Source organism: Talpa occidentalis, unplaced genomic scaffold (assembly GCF_014898055.3).
Source record: "Talpa occidentalis isolate TD23 unplaced genomic scaffold, MPIMG_talOcc4v2.1 talOcc4.4, whole genome shotgun sequence".
In the NCBI taxonomy this organism is placed as follows: Eukaryota; Metazoa; Chordata; class Mammalia; order Eulipotyphla; family Talpidae; genus Talpa; species Talpa occidentalis.
Genome location: NW_023604295.1, coordinates 116,366,652 through 116,383,176, shown reverse-complemented (window position 1 = coordinate 116,383,176; position 16,525 = coordinate 116,366,652). Strand labels below are relative to the sequence as shown.

Below are 16,525 nucleotides of genomic sequence, written 5' to 3'. Positions count from 1 at the left end.
ATTGTAATAAAGAAAGGAAAAAGAAAGCAACAACAACAAAAGAAACTGCAGGCTCAAAATGACATCTTCCTGCCGGCTCCATCAAGACTTAATACCTAACCTAATTGCAGTTTCAGCCTTTCCCAAAAGTTAAATCTTAAACCTTTCTTTAAAAAAAAAAAAGGGATGTATTTATTTGTGCATACAAGAGCTGGGGTGTTGGGCAGATGTGCAGGGAGTGAGAAGATTCACCAGAGGCAGAGTGGGGAGTAGAAGAGGTGGATCTATTGAAACATACTGCTGAGGAGAACAATGGGTGAGACAGGAGAGGTCTGCTGTGCCATGTTTCAATCTGAGGTTTTCTGGTTGGCATTAGCGAGGTATCTGCAGGGTAAGAACCCCACCACACATACCCGCCCACACACACACACACAAACCCCAGTCTTTCCCTTTAGGAAGTGTCTTTGCCTAAAGTAATCCTTCTTTGTTGTTTTGTTTTGTTTTTGCTAATGATCTTGTCCTACCCTTTTGCTGGTTATATAAACCTTTGATTTTTGAATAACTTTTTTTCACTGGCTTTCTACTTGCTGGATGGGATGATGTCATAAATCATTTAATAAAGCCAATTAGATCTTTAAAATTAAGTGGATTTTTTGATATTTAACATTGTCTTGTTCACATAGTCAGACTGGCTGGACTCAGAGTGCCCAAGAGCTTGTCTTGTCTAGATTTCCAAGCTCTGCGAGACTCCTAGGACAGACATAGGGGCTCCAGAGTGCAAAGGCCCTGGCTCAGCAGCATTAAGGCAGATCAGAAATTGAGCAGCATTTTCTGACTGTACCCAGCCCCAGCTTCTCCAGAGAACTGGGACACCCTACCTTCCCATTCCTGAAATACCAGCTGGCAGTTTATTCTGGCAGGCTAAGGGGGTGAAGTCTTCAAAGTTAGTCCTGTCTTAAGAGCCCAAGCCATGGAAAACCAATAAAAGAATAAGAGCTTGTGTTCCAGTTTTACTAGTACTATTAAATAAATAAATAAAGTACAACAAAGTCACTTAAACCCTGTGGTCCTAGACAGTCTATAAAATTAGGAACTGGATTAGATCGGTGTTTCTCCATTTGGAGCAGGGAAGCAGGAGTGGTGGCAACTCAGAAATACACTTGAATGCCCTGAGGATCATGCTCTCAATAAAATGCATCCTCCCTTACTCCCAATTGTTTGGTGGACAGGCTGTCCTAACAAACTCCACAAATAGGTTTTATGGACTCCACCTCCACCCCAGACCAAAGATATCCAAGACACCAAGAATTACAAATCCCACAATGTCATCATCACCAAAGAGAGGATTGCTGGGAACTGAGGGTGAAGTTAATCAGCCAGGTTTGGGCCTTGGGGGTCTCTTGGTTTTTCGCTGGCTCTCAGCCTGCTATTAGGATTCCAGCTCAGGGGAACTGGTAGGACACATTCACAAATTTATCTCCCTCTTTTTCCCCCTGAGTTATTCATTTCTTCATTTCCCCTTCTTTCGTAAATAAACCTTTTATTAACCTTTTTGTGTGTGCCTGCACTTGAGTATTATTATAAGTCCCTTTCAAGTGCAGGTGAGAACCCACACTCAGGCAGCCCATTTCATATCGGGGTTGCCCTGTAACAAAATGACAGTTTGGATGGAGTATAGGCAGATGTGAAATTTGAAAAGCTTTGCCAGGCACTGAGATAAGAAAATTCCAACCCAGGTGAAAAGCCCTAGGCTAAATCCCCCTGAGGACCCCTTGGGTTCTGCATGTCAGTGATTTTTGTGAAAGGAATGAAGTAGACAGTGTTATTGCTCTGTTCTTCCTTAATAATCTGCTGTTCATTAATGGAACGCTTAGTTTGAAACAATGTAACACTGAAAAACATAGTTTATATTGATTTGTTTTTTAACAAATCAGTTTTTAGGCAGTTGATTCCCTGAAGCCTCTCCCCTTTGAAATGACACTATGTGGGTTGGCACTGTTCTGGCTATCCTTTTCTCTCTGCCTCTTGAGCAGGAACATGTTGGTGTCCGGCAAAGGCATCCCAATGAGAAGTTACATACCTTGGAAGTAGCACATTGAATCTAAGACAAGGTCCATTTTGATGGACCAGCTGGTGGTCAGGGCAAGCCTGGCTTCTGGCAGCAAGAGTGGACTCCTTGGTGGTATTCATTCAGATTCTTTTCTTACACTATGTCATTGCTGGCCCTTGTAAGACATTCCTGGTCTCTTGCTGGTTTTCTGATAAGAGCAAGATATTTTACTAACAGATTCATGTAAGTTCTGTTCTGTGGGATGTGTCACACAGTTAACGCCTCATTGAATGGCCAGTGCTCTCCACTAGAGTGTAAGCTCCAAGTGAGTAGGGACTTTGGCCATCATGTTCTATTCTGTCTAGCATAGTGCCCAGCATGCTGTGGAATCTTAATAAAAAACTTGTTGCATATGGATGCTACCTTGTTTAAAGATTCTTTGCTTGTAAATACTTTCCCTCAAAGGACAGTTTTTCTCCAAACCACATGAGTCTAGAAAGCTTAATAATTCCCTTGTTCCGTAATTCCTTGCTCAGCTCAATCCTATGGAATCTCCCAGTGCTCCAAGCCCCCATTCCTGTGGGAATGCTAAGAGGGAGTGCTACCCCTGAGTTGTTTTTTTCATCTTCTGTCCTCCTTTTTCTTTCCTTCCTCCATCATTTTTCATCCCCCAGATTTCGTGTGGTTTCTGGCATCACAGACTCAGCAATGATGTCTAACTTCTCTAAGTGGGCAAGTGCCCAAAAGTGTTTCAGGGATTTGAAAGCCTGATATCACTCTATAATAGTGAATAAATGAAGGGGCTGTTGCTTTACGGTGGACCAAAAAGGTCTGGGGTAGGCCAGAAAAAGGAGAATGGGAATCACAACCAATGAGATTGCTCACATCTGAGATTTTCTGTCCTTGGACCACTTCACCCTCCAGTCCCTGTAGCCTCAGCAGCTAAGGCTAATGTGTTGCTGTCAGTCCTTAAGCACGTAGAGCTTTTCAGGGCTGGCAGGGCAAGTAAAAGTCCTGCTGAAGGAATGAAAGAAGACACAGGACTCTTTAGAAGTACTTCACTCATTGAGAGGAAGTCAACAAAAATGAGGATAAGAACATTTTAAAGCAAGTTGACTTGTATTTATCTGTATTTATCCAAGTTCACAGGGCTCTTAGCAGGTTGCAAATTAATACTTCAGGCCAGATTCTGGATAAGCCACAGGAGACCGACAAGAATCTACAAGCCTGGAAACTGAGAAAGCCTAATGGATCAGCTGTCACTTCCTCTATGTGGCTGGCAGAGTTTGTGTCAAACCATTTCTCCACATTATCAAAGTCATGGAGTATTTTACATCTCTCAATAACACTCACGATTTGGCAGGCTGAAGCATGCCTCTTTCCCTGCCAATTTGCAAGATTGTGTCTTTGCTGGTAGCCCAGCACAGTCCTGGTTTCTTCTCTTTCCTCGGGCAGTAAGAAAATAGTAGGCAAGATACAGAATAGACCTTTCCATATTGGCGAGGAAAAGATAAACGGCAGATTTGGGGAACTGAAAGGGACTTCTGAGCAGGAGTGAACCAACAGGGGAGAAAGGGGCTGGTTTGAGCACCCCCTCCAAAAGTGGACAACAAGGGAGTACATTATCTAGAGAGAATTTCTGAAAGATTCATAAGGAACAATAGCCTGCCTTTTGTTATCCATTTACTGGTAACACCAAACAGTGCTCCTTCCGCTGGTACAGCCTGTTTCCTCAGCCTCTCTTGAGGTGCAGTTGCTCCAGAGCGATTAAATCCAAATTTCTCATTTACTGATGGGGGAATGAGACCCAGGTATCTTGCCACTGACCCTTAGCTAGAGGGGCTCACAGAGCCAAGGTCTCTTTGCTGCCCCCCACAAAGAGTCCCTCCTTATTATGCTGCCTGACCCCAGGGTGAGGCCACTGGGTGAACTTAATCAGTGGACAAAATTGAATCATACTAAACAAATTAAGAATCTAAAAATCCTGGAAGAAAGCCCAGTAACTTCCCTCAGCACCTGCCTTGTTTACAAACCATATTTGAGAATTTTCAGTCTTAAAGCTATTTTATTTCTATCCTATGCCTGATTTATATAAAATAGTTTTTCTTGCCATGTTAAAAAACAACTATTTTCATGCATTCATTTACATTTTAAAATCGTTGTGAGACTTCTGATTTTCTTTGTGATTGTGTAGTAGTTGATTACAAAGTCAGGTGTGCAAAGAAAATCATATATTTTTAATTAAAGAGTCAGCTTAATTGAGACTCAGTTTTCGTCCCACCAAGCAGATAGGAGACTCAGCTCAGAGATTTAGGGGATCTCCTATTTCATGGTTTCAACCATAGCCTCTTCTGTGGGTTGAGTCCACCCTGTGGGGTGTCCTCTGCTTTCTCGCTCCACATTCAGCACCTTGACCTCTTCTCCAGCAAAGGGAATGCCATTCTTTTCCATTGTATTTAGTAGGCATTCAGTTACTGCATTTCTTGACATTTTGTATTTATTATAACCTGTGATTCTTTTTATTTTGAATCGAATTATTTCTCTCCTGGGTTTTAGGATCAGAAACATGTTATTTAAGGCCCAACTGGAAAAGGAATTAATCCAAGGAAATGAATCCACAAGCCAAGAGAAATGCGAACGTGGGAGTAACTTGACCAACACCCAAGTCAGGAGGGATTTTATATTTGATTTATCCACAAGAGGACATTGAATTCATTACCCTGACTGTCATATCTCCCTGAGTTATTTCCTATTCTGACCTCCCTCTACCCACATCATCTGCCTTTCATAGAAAAGTTAAATAATTTGTTTATGCCAGATCTTTGCCTTCACTCACTACCTCCACATGACAAGCATTTGTCAAATGCCAAGTCTTTCTCCACCTGCTTTGCAGACATGTAGAGAAGGAATAATGAAGAGGCAGGCAGGCACACAGAGGTAGAAGGAATGGAAAAACAGGTGTGCTTGGTGTGGTTACGTGGTCAGGTGATACAGAGAACAAGGTCAGGGCCTAAGAGTTTGACATTCAGACTCATTCCCTGAGATGTGTTTCAGAAAGTGAAAAGAATAACTCAAATCCCTTCTGTCCCTGTGCTGCTTAACAATTTACATAACATTCTCACATAAATAACCTCCTTTATTCTTCACATAGCTCTGTGAGGCAGGTGCTTTACAGATAAAGAAACTGGATTTTAGCAGAAAGTGACCTGGCCTGGATCATTCATTAGATCATTAGCAAAGCAGGGCTCAACTAGCAGACCTCTTTCTCTTATGCTTTAAGATTTGGAGCCTATTACAGTGGGAGAAAAACAGGTTTTGGAATCAGCAGTACCTTGACTCAAATCGGAGCACCTACAAGTTCTGTTACTTTGAGGAAATTCTTTAATAATATGCTGTTGGGAATTGACCTCATTTTTCCAAGCTTTGTGAAGACTATAAGTTAGTATAAAGAAATCCCACAGCACAATGTTTCCTCTTGAAAGGGGCTGAATCTCTAAGAATAGGAAGCCCCACATTTATGCTAGGAAATAGAGACAGACAATTATAAGCAGGTAAACAGACACAGATTTAATAAGAAGCTTTTAGTTATCCAGGCTCTATTTCCTACCTTTTCAAATGAATTTAGGAAGTTTTAGCCTAAGATAAACTTGAAATCCTTGCCTAGCAGCATGTCACAGCCTGAGATGACAGAACAAGTTGTTCTTGTAACAGACATTCCCATTAAATGAGGTGATCATGTGCCTCTCACCCCCATTTGCATACAACTTCCTTGGACTAGCTTCTGAAAACTAGGGGCATAGCTGAGTGGCCAAGCAAAGCTGTGTAACAGGGAAGGTGGGCCCTGGAGAGATGAGTAGAAGGAGGGCTGCTTGCTTCTCGCCTTTGAAAGTGCACCAGGGATTTGGGGGACTTGGTGGAGCCACGTGGAGTAGAAACATAAAGACACTTGGAAGAGACACATGGCGAGGCTGACAGTAGCAGCCATTACCTTTATTTGTACTTTGATTTTGCCTTGTCCCAGACTTGTCTGGCCCCTTTCTCTCTTTCCCTATGGTTCCCCGCCAGGAGGTGCTTTAGACTTGTGGCAAACTTTCAGGCATCCGTGGCTCCACTTTGGGCTGGCCCTCTTTGTCTGGGCATTTACCCACACGGGCATGGGTAACTTTGTGTGTTTTCTTGGGAAACTGCTATCCTTTTTTTCCCCTTTCTATCCACACTAATCTATTACAGCTGCTTTACACCAATAGTATGTTTTGTCTTTGCGCTCACGGATGGCTGGACCCCATTAAAGCATGGAAGTTTGGGGGGCCTGGGGTATTCCGCATTCACATGATAACACTCCTTCAAACTTCGTGCTTTATAGTGAAAGCTGCTTTGCATACATGTGTAGTATGTAGTTCTGTGGTAGGATTCGGAATTCAGGAGATTTTATTGCTGTGTGGTCATATGTTTGAACAAGCTGCTTAACAGTATTTGGAATGGAATGGTTTGTTTCAATCCCATTTTGGAGACTGGCAGGTAGTTTCTCTGAAAACTCCAGGTTAAGTTGAATATTGCTTTGATCTTGGTTAGAACAGTAACAGATATCTGAGGAGAAGAGGAGAAAGTTAATTAAAAGTGTTCCCAACCGGGCCTCCCCTGGTGGTGCAGTGGTTGAGTGCTGGGCTGCGAAGCTGCCTGCAGCCTCTGCAGTGCCGGTTCGATCCCCGGCCACCGGCGAGCGTCCCACATGGCATGGCAGACCTCTCCTGTCACACCTGCTGCTCCCCTCAGCAATGTATTTCATCAGTCTGCCTGTTCTGTTCCCTGTTCTGGCTCTGGTGAATTCTCTCACCTTCCCACGCTTCTGACTGTACTCAGTGCTTGTATAAATAAATAAATAAATTGTTAAAAAAAAAAAAAGTGCTCCCAACCTCGGTGAGGACAAGACGGTTGGGCAGTTTCAGGCCAGGGCTGCACAAGCATATCTCTAGTTGTGGGGCCTGGGGTCTCATGCTCACATATGAAGTTTCCTTCATGTGGGGAAGCCAGAGCTCCTGGCTTCTGCTCCTTCATTTGCTTTGTCAAAGTGGAGGTGCAATAAGTATCTGACTGGAAAATTTGGAAGGATAAATTGCTTTGCTTGCTTCATCTGCTTCCACAGTCCACTGTTTACTCCCAGGGATAGTCTTCCCTCACAGGGCAACAGGTGTGACTCAGGGGATGGAAGGCGGCCCTGGCACAGTATGGCCATTACCAAGTATTAAGTCTGCCACATTCAGGCCAAAATATCAGGAAGCTTATATTTTTCAGCATTAAAACACAGGATGATAAACATGTGTTATTTATTGTATTTTCTGAAGACTACCACTCTTGTGTATTAGGTCAGGGCTATCTTTAGCCCTGACCCTAAAAGGAACACCTTAAGGGTCTATGGGAGCCTTGGGAATGAACTGTTAAATGGATATAATAATTTGGGAGTGGGACAGAAGAAGAAACCCGTATCTGTCTTTAGTGACGTATCTTTGGACATAACTGACCACACACATGCTCATTTATATAATTTATATTGGAAATAACTATACCAAACTGAAGTAGTTGAGGACCCAAGTGCCATTGCTAAGTCTGCATTCTGCTAAAGAGGTCAAAGTTGTGGATCCAAAATCCATTACATTTAGTTATCCCTATAGAAGTCAAAACCTCTGTTTTGCCAGTCTATGACTATGTGGGGCTTTATACAACTCAGAGTGGTTATGTAAATGTACTTTATTGGTCACCAGGAAAGCCTCATGAAATTGTATAAATGGAACCACACAAAACCATCCCACCAGGAGAAATACAGCTCAAAGTATGTTGTATGAATAAAAAAATCAGAACTGATCACTGCATTGAATGTATTCAGTGTCATAGCAGCCTGATAGTTTGCACACACCACTGTTCAAATTGAATATTTATTTCTTAAGAAAATATTTATTATTACTTTCTGTGGAGGTGAGTGCTCTAGTAGAAATCAATAAGGAAAAGGTAAGGTTCCCAATGAAATTTATCTACCAGCTTAGACTTGTAGAAGCATGGAAAATGAAGTAAATTGAGAAGTAAATATAAAATTACCAAAATAGAAGAGTAGGCAGTAAATGCTAGGAAAGTTCCTCTTAGGCTGGGCTGCTAATGGAAGTTAAGAGAAGAGGTGAGCAGGATTCAGTAAGTGGGGTCAGGCTGGTGAGAGCAACAGTGAGGGAGTGTCCAGGTGGAAACCACTGTCCGAACAGTGGGCACAGCATGGGCAGAAGATGTAAGATGAAAATTAGCAGGCATTATTACAGCAAGTTGACTAATCTCAGTGGAGATAGTTTTATTTGACTAAATGAGAGATCAGGTTAGAAAAAATGGGCTTGAATGCTGAATTAAAGGATTTAGACTCTATTCTGTAATAAAACCAAGTCCTTGAGGACTTTTAGAAAGGGGTGTAACATAATTTAAAAATACAGAATGTTAAACTTTAAGAAAATGAATCTGGTACTACACATAATAGATTAATGGGAGAGAAGCTGGAGAGAAGGAAGCTGTTAAGTGGATGATAGATTAGTTGAAACAATAAGAGCTAAACTAGCATGGTTGTATAAGGTTTGGGAAAGATAGGAAAGATACTAACAATAGAATGGAGGCAAAATTTTTAGGACTTAATAATTACTTAGCTATAAGAAGGTTAAGGGTGGATGTCAAATCTAACAAAGCTTTCGGATGAGATGCTTGAGAAATATCAGTAAAGATTCATCACCCTATCACCCTGGGAAGTGCATTTGGAAGCATTTCAGTTCAAACAGGTGGCACTTTGCTCAGCTACTGCCTGCAGGTGCCCTGGCCTCGCTCTGCTTGGCTGAAGGCTAACCAGGTCTGCCTTATGCAGACTCAGTCCTGCCCACGTCTTTTGCTGTGGGGAACTCAGACATCTTTCTCTCCAGGGGGGCAGCCTCCTCAGAACCCCTTCTCCTAGGGGCCATGGCTGCAGTTTCATGGCTGCTCCCTAAGTTTCCACTTTGAGTGACCAGGTCCCCTAACTTTCTTTCCTAAAATAAAATTGCAATATTTCTATTCCAGGTCTCAGGTTCCTATGGGGGTGGGAACACATTTTGAGATCAAGCTCACATCAATGAACTCTTTACCAATTTCTGCTGCATTTTATTCCCAGACTGTATCTTGTTTCTGGCTTATTCTGCCTCATCTGGACTTACCACTTTGATTGCAATTCTGATACCTTCTGGATATTAAGAACAGCTTCCCCTCAACCTTTTGTCCCCACCTACATGAGCCCCCTTAACGAGGGATGCTAGTTTGGGGTGGATTTGACTTTGCATCAGCCCTTAGCACAGGTGAGTCTTTCTTCTTCTCCTGAGATTATTAATCCTTCCTCTGACTGATTGCCCCTTGTCTCTTTTGGTATCAGAATCAAATCACTGTCGCCTATACATCTTGTGAGATGCATGACTGTGGCTATTCTCTTAGTTTGCCAAAATCAAGGCGAGTGGTGATAGCGTGACATACATTTCAAAATGTTCAGGAGGGAGCTCAACATAAGATATCAGGAGGTCAGAGCCTGACATCAGGCTCAGGAGTCCTCCCGATAGCCAGACACGTCATTACAGTCACCACAAAAGGAAAGATAGACATGTACAAGTGAATCAGGAGAAAACTCTTAACAGCAAAACTTTACATCGAAAACCATCCCACAACTTGCTCTCTTAAAAAATAAAACACACACGCTGGTGAAAAGCAGCTGTGTTTTAGAGAGGACAGAACTTTGTTCCTACCTCAATTAATTTTGAGAAAAAGATTTTAAAATGAGCAGAGGATAAAAGACTGAATACCGAGAAGTCATAACACTAGAGAAATAGAAGAGAAGATGGCGTAGATGGAGGAGAACAGGGTCTGGCGCAGAGAGTGAGTGGGTGGTGGGAGGTGACAAATCCTTCAAAGTGAGGATGCAGTCAGCCCTGCTTCTCTCTGCCAGGAGCAGTTGCTTCTTTTCCATTCCTGCAGCCTTCTTCAGTGAAAAGTTTGTGATAGCAAATTAAAAGTTTGTGAAAACCTTTGGTCTTGTATGTTTATCCTTGTACAGAAGGTTTGGTGGGAGCACTTCTCAGCTTGGCCATGATAATGAGAGAATGAGAGATTGATGAGTTTTCTTGGTGGGCACCGTGGCCATGGAGGCTTTCATGCTTATGCGCCTGTATCCACAGGACTAAATCTCACCGAGCAGGAAAAAAGAACAAGCGACACATTTCCAATTCAATATCAAACAAAAATATATCATGGCCTTGAGCCAGTAGATATTCTGAGACCAGCCTTTTTCCCAGTCCCTTAAAAGTAACCTGCTGGAAGTCTTTTTTTAAGTGCTGTACTATTCAGCACTATTCAACCTCTGAGATGAAGGACTTGCCATTTAATGGGAAGCTACTTTTCAGTGTAGAGATGTTGCACTAAGGCCTTAGCTTAGCTCTTCTCCAGAGATTCTCATTGCTTCTTAATAAAATAGACCTGCAAATTCTATTGAGAGTATGAAGGTAGATAAATATGCAGATTTGAGGAGTAAAAGACTATTTCTCACCCCCCCAGGACACAGGACACATTATGATGAAAAGCCAAAAGAAAACATCTGAATCTCTCACAGGCATTAGGAGTTTCTGTTGAAAAATTGCGGAGAATAATTAGGATTAAATAGTTTTTGAGCTATTTAATTAAGCTGTGAATGAAAGAAGGTTCGAGTGTGCTGAGGAAATTAATAGGTCATGGGGTCTGGAACTAAACATGGCACCCTAAGTTGTAAGCCCCGGTGCACTTTCTTCTAGGAAATGGTAAAACTCCACAGAATATTGTGCCTGCGTTCCAGCCACTCTGCACTATTTGAGAGCTGAAGCTGAGGCATTTGATGGATGAGTATGGGCAAGTGGATCATATTGAAGACCAAAAGACATGAACGTGAGTTCAAGTGCTGTCTCTAGTCTTAACTGCGTGATTCTGTGCAAAGTGCCAAAATTCTCTGAATCTCAGTTTTCTTTTCTGGAAAGTGACTATGTTTACATGTGCCTTAAGATTGTCACAAAACTTGACTCAGTGATACATAAGATAAGTCTGGTAAATGTGCAAGCACCAGGAGAAGGCAAGGCATTCAGATAGCACAGCATGGGCAAATGCCCAAGGCAGAAAAACCTGGAAATTCCTGCTGTCTCAACCAAATTCATGCTCAAGTTCTTTCACTTTGCAAAAAGGCTTTAGCATTTCATTGACTTTTCCTGGTTTTAATGTGTGGGAGTTTATTGGGTACACACATAATTACATAGATCTTTTGAGAGGGTAACTTTCTATCTCTACACTTACTCACATGTGCACTTGTCTGTATGTATCTCGGTGTACATGCCTGGGAGACACAATTAATTAAGACAGAGGAGAGGAAGGAGATATTTTTGCCTGTCACATATATATTGATATTCTTTGTGAAGTTTTTAAGTTTCCTTTCAGTGAGAGAGGACAGAAAGGAGCTCTGCTTCTGTAGCAAACCAAGAGACAGGATTATTGCTTGCAGTCAATGTAAAAACAACTACCCATCCAGCATGAAATCCTATCAGGATTTCATCAGGACAGGCTTCCCACAGCTTCCCATTTCATCAGAATTTTGGGCTTCTAGAGGTCATGCATTGGTATATTTTTTTTTAATCATGAAGAGGAAAGATGGGCAAAGAGAGACACACCCCCAGTGTTCCCAAGGGCTGCCCCCCTCTACCATCCTGCCCACTTTCAGTAATCTCATTGTCTACACTTACCTTGTGTGCCCACATGTAAGCTGCTGAGTTTTAAAAGCATTGAAGGTACAAGTTGCAGGGACAGATTGAGGATATCTGTGTTTGCTGAGATTTGCATCATGAAATCAAAGCTGTTGGATACAAACATTAGTTGACTTAATAAAGTGGCTATTTTGATTTTTATCTAAAGGTTAAAAAAAGCATCAAGTTAAAGAAATAACTAAGTCATAAGCCAAAACTGGATCTTAAAGTGGATAAAAATCTCTCAGATTCCCACATTAGGGACATTTATCTTGTTTGTTGAGATAAGAGTTTGTTAATGACAGTTTTTTTTTGCTGAATGTCTTTATTATTCTTCCATTTTTTTTCTCCAGTTGTTTTACTTTCTCTGCTTGCTATCATGCTAAGTAAGTTACACTGAATTCAAAGTTTTGGGTAGTTCTATTTTTAAAAGAGATATGGGCCGTTCTAGGACCTCCCTTCTGATTATCAGGCAAACACAGAGAAGCTTCATTTTGGGTACAGCCACCAAAATGGCAAATGACTATACTGATTGCTTCCAGTATTTGCTGAGTAGAAACACTGATTCATGAGTAGTGAAATAGCAACATTACTCAGAAAAAAAATGCAAGTAGATCTTGTGGTTCATAGGAATGTATTGACACAAAAACACTTTGTTTCTTGTAATCAGGAGGAAAACCCACAATCACTGTTTTCTTTTTAAAAAATAATTGTAGCTTGTCAGAGTTTCAAGAATGGTCAGGGCTAAGATAATGCTAAGGCAGAGACCCATGGTGGGAGCAGGGGGTGAAGAATGGTGTCAGGTCTTTGTTAAGTCAAAGAATTTTGTCATTCTCAGGCTCAGGCATGTGAGCACAAACCATGAAATGGGACCTTAGTGACCAGGATGGGCTCAGACAGAGATGCTGACATTCATTCTGGGGCCCCATTTGGTCAAGATGGCAAGTCTATGAAGTGTTCAAGGCACAGTGTCCCCTGATTTGTGACAAAGATGCACCGCACGAAGGGAAGAATTTGGAGGCTGAGATATCCCTCTTCACAGGCTCTGTGCTCCCTTCTCTAATTCAGTCTTTTAGAATCATATATTTGAGGGTGACGAAACCAGCACAAAAGAAACTATTAACGAGCTATTAATGACAGCATATGAACGTGATGAGTAAGATAACGAAAGTTACACGGTTAAGCAAAATGCAAAGGAACTCCATTGTAAGAAGGTTTCTGCCATAAAATTTGAACCTTATGGATCAGATTATATGTACTGAGATCTTTTCATTTTTGTTGGATGAAATTTTAAGTGATCTCTCTTTTGCCACTCTTTTGCATCTCCTACCTTCCTTCTCATTCTGGAAATCTCCCAAATTCCACTGCCAAATGCCTACTTCATCTCAGTTAGGCACTGAGAAATTGCTTGCAGATCCTGGCCTATTTTCTTTCCTCCAAGATCAAGTCAAAACAAACGGTAGTCTTGGTGAATCTAGCCAGAAGGGCAAGATTTCGTCCTATAAATAGGGAAGGTCATACCACCAAAGTCATTTTATCACTACAGTCATTCTGCTTTTGCTTAAATGAGACCCAAATATTTTGAGGTAGAATAAAGAATACTGAAGTTAATGAAGGAAGGACCCCCAACCTCTTTTTATCTCATTATAAACACTGCTTAGAAATATAAACATCGTTACACAAGAATTTAATTTTCCCCACTTTGCTTTCCAAATCGGTGGTAATGTTCTGGTCCCCAATGCTCAATTTGGAAAGATTCAATGAACCTGTGCACTGAAAATGAATATCACCACAATCAGATCCTGAGCCATCCTGAAGCTGTTAAACCTCAATATATATGTTTTTAATATTAGTTGATGTGGATTTAATATAAACCAAGTATCCTAGTTAATTAAACGTGTTGCTAGGAATATTTTCAAAGCTTAATTTAAAGTCATATTCAATGGCCTTGGGCACCATTTTCACATCACTGGAGTATTATCTGTTCATCTTGGATGAGTAATAAACACTAGGAAAGAGACAGTGAATAGTATGTGTTTTCCTCACTTTCCCAATATTAGCTATTTACAACACAAAACAAAAACACTGAATCTTTAGGAGTTATCTTCCTGGTAACCCAGTCTTCTCTATTTGTCTCTCTCTGTCTCTCTGTCTCTCTCTCTGTCTTTCTTTCTCTGTCTCACTCTCTCAGAATCATAAGAATAAGAAGTATCCTCCAACAAAGCAAATCTGAAAAGCACAATTATTGTGGCTGGGCAATAGAGATTTTGTTTCTCAGAATATAATTGGCAATATTTGGAGGCCATTTTTATGGTTTTGATGGTGATGAGGGAAGTGGTTTTTGTGACATTTAATGGATAAAACACAGAGATGTTGCTCAACACTCTAAAGACACAATACAACCTCCTGCAATAGAGGATTAGCCTATTAAAAATGTCAATAATCCTGAGGTTAAGGAACTCTTCTCAGGAAATGATTTGCTAATTCTCAGATATCCCAGATACATTAAACGCAGCATCTTAGAAAATAAATGTCCCTGTTCCTGAAGTGTGGACACCCACATGGATTTCCACATATGCACATGTGCCTGATTTGGTCCTTCAAGGAGCAACTCTAGCACAACTTTCTTCACTGGCTTTCCCTGGTGTTCCTGTGCAAAGGAATATCTTCTACCCCTGTGTTTATAGACAGGCAACTACTGCAACATAGCGTACACCAAACCCACTTTATTCATCTTAATTAACCAAAATAAATACATGTCTAAATCTTCTCAGCTATAACTCTCCACTTAGACCATATGCTCCTCTTCTTTCTTGCCTGACAAGATATGTGTCTCTCCAGAAAACAATATAGAGCTAGCTTTGAATAAGGGCTCAGTGCATACTTGCTAGTGGATGGAGTGAATGGTGTTTACTTACCTGTATTTATCTATTTGTTTAGATTTACAATCATTTGCCTCCTTAAATAAAGGGAAAAAAAAACAAAGATAAAGATCAAGTCACAATAAAAAAATTGAAAAGTTAGCCACAACACAGGTTATTTTCTGTGCTTCTGTCAACTGGAGGGGAGGTTCCAATGATCGCTGCCTTAAGTTCTATTAATATGCTATAACAACTCAACAAAACTCAGGGAAACACTTATGTCCACCAGTTTATTGAAGGATATGAATAAGGATACAGCTCAACAGTCAGATGAGAGAGATGCACTGGGCAAGGTGTATGGGTAGGCGTGCAGAGCTCTGTGCCTTCTCTACATATGCCACTTTCCCATACCTCCCCATGTTTACCAACAAGGAAAGTTTCTCTAAAACCTGTACTTCTGGGATTTCATGACGTGATTGAGCACTAAGTTCACTTTCAGCTCAATATTTTCTCAAAAAAATGGTGAGTGGGTTGAAAAGTGCCACCTTCTAACTAGCCCCCATTCTGTCATCACCCAGGATCCCACCCAGATGTCCTCCATAGAACAAATGACACTATCACCAGGAAACTATAGGATTTCGGGAACCCTCTATTAAGAATCAGGACTGAGACCAACATATAATAGAAATATCTCACAGATGGATTAGTAGAAATGTTTAAGTAAATAATAAAGCAAAGGTGTTTCTTGATGGAGGGGGGGCTAAGGAAACAAAAATCAAAAGGTTAAAAACACATGGTAAAGACAAGTAGCTGTTACTGGTTTGGTCAAATTGAGCTGTCGGATGAACTGGGTGAGGTCACAGCTAAAATATATTGAGGTTAGATGGTGAAGAGCCTTGTATGTCATGCCAGGGTTTTGGCTTTTGTCTACAGTGTTGAAGGAGGGAAGTCTGTTCCCTTCTTAAACAGACACTGTGGATGGTGACAGGAGGGTTTGCACCTGCAGAAAGCATTTGGCAGTTGAGGGGGAGTTTGATGGGTGAAGGGGATACAATCCAACCAAGAAACATCAGCTTGTTTAAATAGATACTGAATCCACAGGTCTAGATGTTATTCTTCTCCAAGCAAGGGGGAAACAGCCAAAAATGGACAATGGGGACATAGATGCAATGTTCCCAGCAACACTTTTTGGCACTGGCATGCCAATCAGAGGGCTCCTTTCATTTCCTGTGGCAGGACTTCATGAGGATGTGTACCTTTCTGCTATGGTGGCCAAGTGGTAAACAGAAGTCTCCAGAACCCATGGTGATTTCTGTCAATCACCCCTTGTTTCCCAACTTCCGTGACAGAGCTAATAAGGGAAAACAGGAGTAACAGGGCCTCAATTGCTGTGAGAAAATGTAGGAACAAATAAGTCCATAGAACAGTGCTATCAAGCCACTGCAGCATCAATTCGATCCCCAGTGGGTCAGGGCACTAACCCACATGGCACAGCAGACCTCTCCTGACTCGCCCACTGCTCCCCTCAGCAGTGTAATTCAGTAGATCCACCTGTTCTGCTCCCCACTCACTCTGGTGAATCTTCTCACCTCCCGCATAACTCTGGCCTACACCCCAGTTCTTGTATGCATAAATAAAAAAACAAACAAACAAATAAATAAATAAATCTTTTAAAAAATCATAGATATGGATGAGAAGCTGGCTTTGAACCTAGTCTCTCACTTTTAATAATTAGGCTTTCTTCCAACAAATGTGGCAATGTCTTGTTAGCTTTTCTCTTGTCATTGAGAAGAAATTCCTTACTTCCTCTTTTACCTTCCCACCTCCTTGTTTTAGAG

At 41.4% G+C, this 16,525-nt stretch overlaps 1 protein-coding gene across 1 annotated transcript in view; it reads left to right on the top strand.

Annotated features, from left to right (window-relative positions):
• The window catches only part of ZMAT4 (zinc finger matrin-type 4), a 387,418-nt gene extending 378,206 nt beyond the window's left edge, over positions 1 to 9,212 (top strand). Inside the window, exon 9 of the transcript XR_008553977.1 lies at positions 9,198 to 9,212. The gene's annotated coding sequence lies outside the window, so the exon portion shown is untranslated. The remainder of the gene's footprint in view (positions 1 to 9,197) is intronic.
• Positions 9,213 to 16,525: the final 7,313 nt, after the last annotated feature.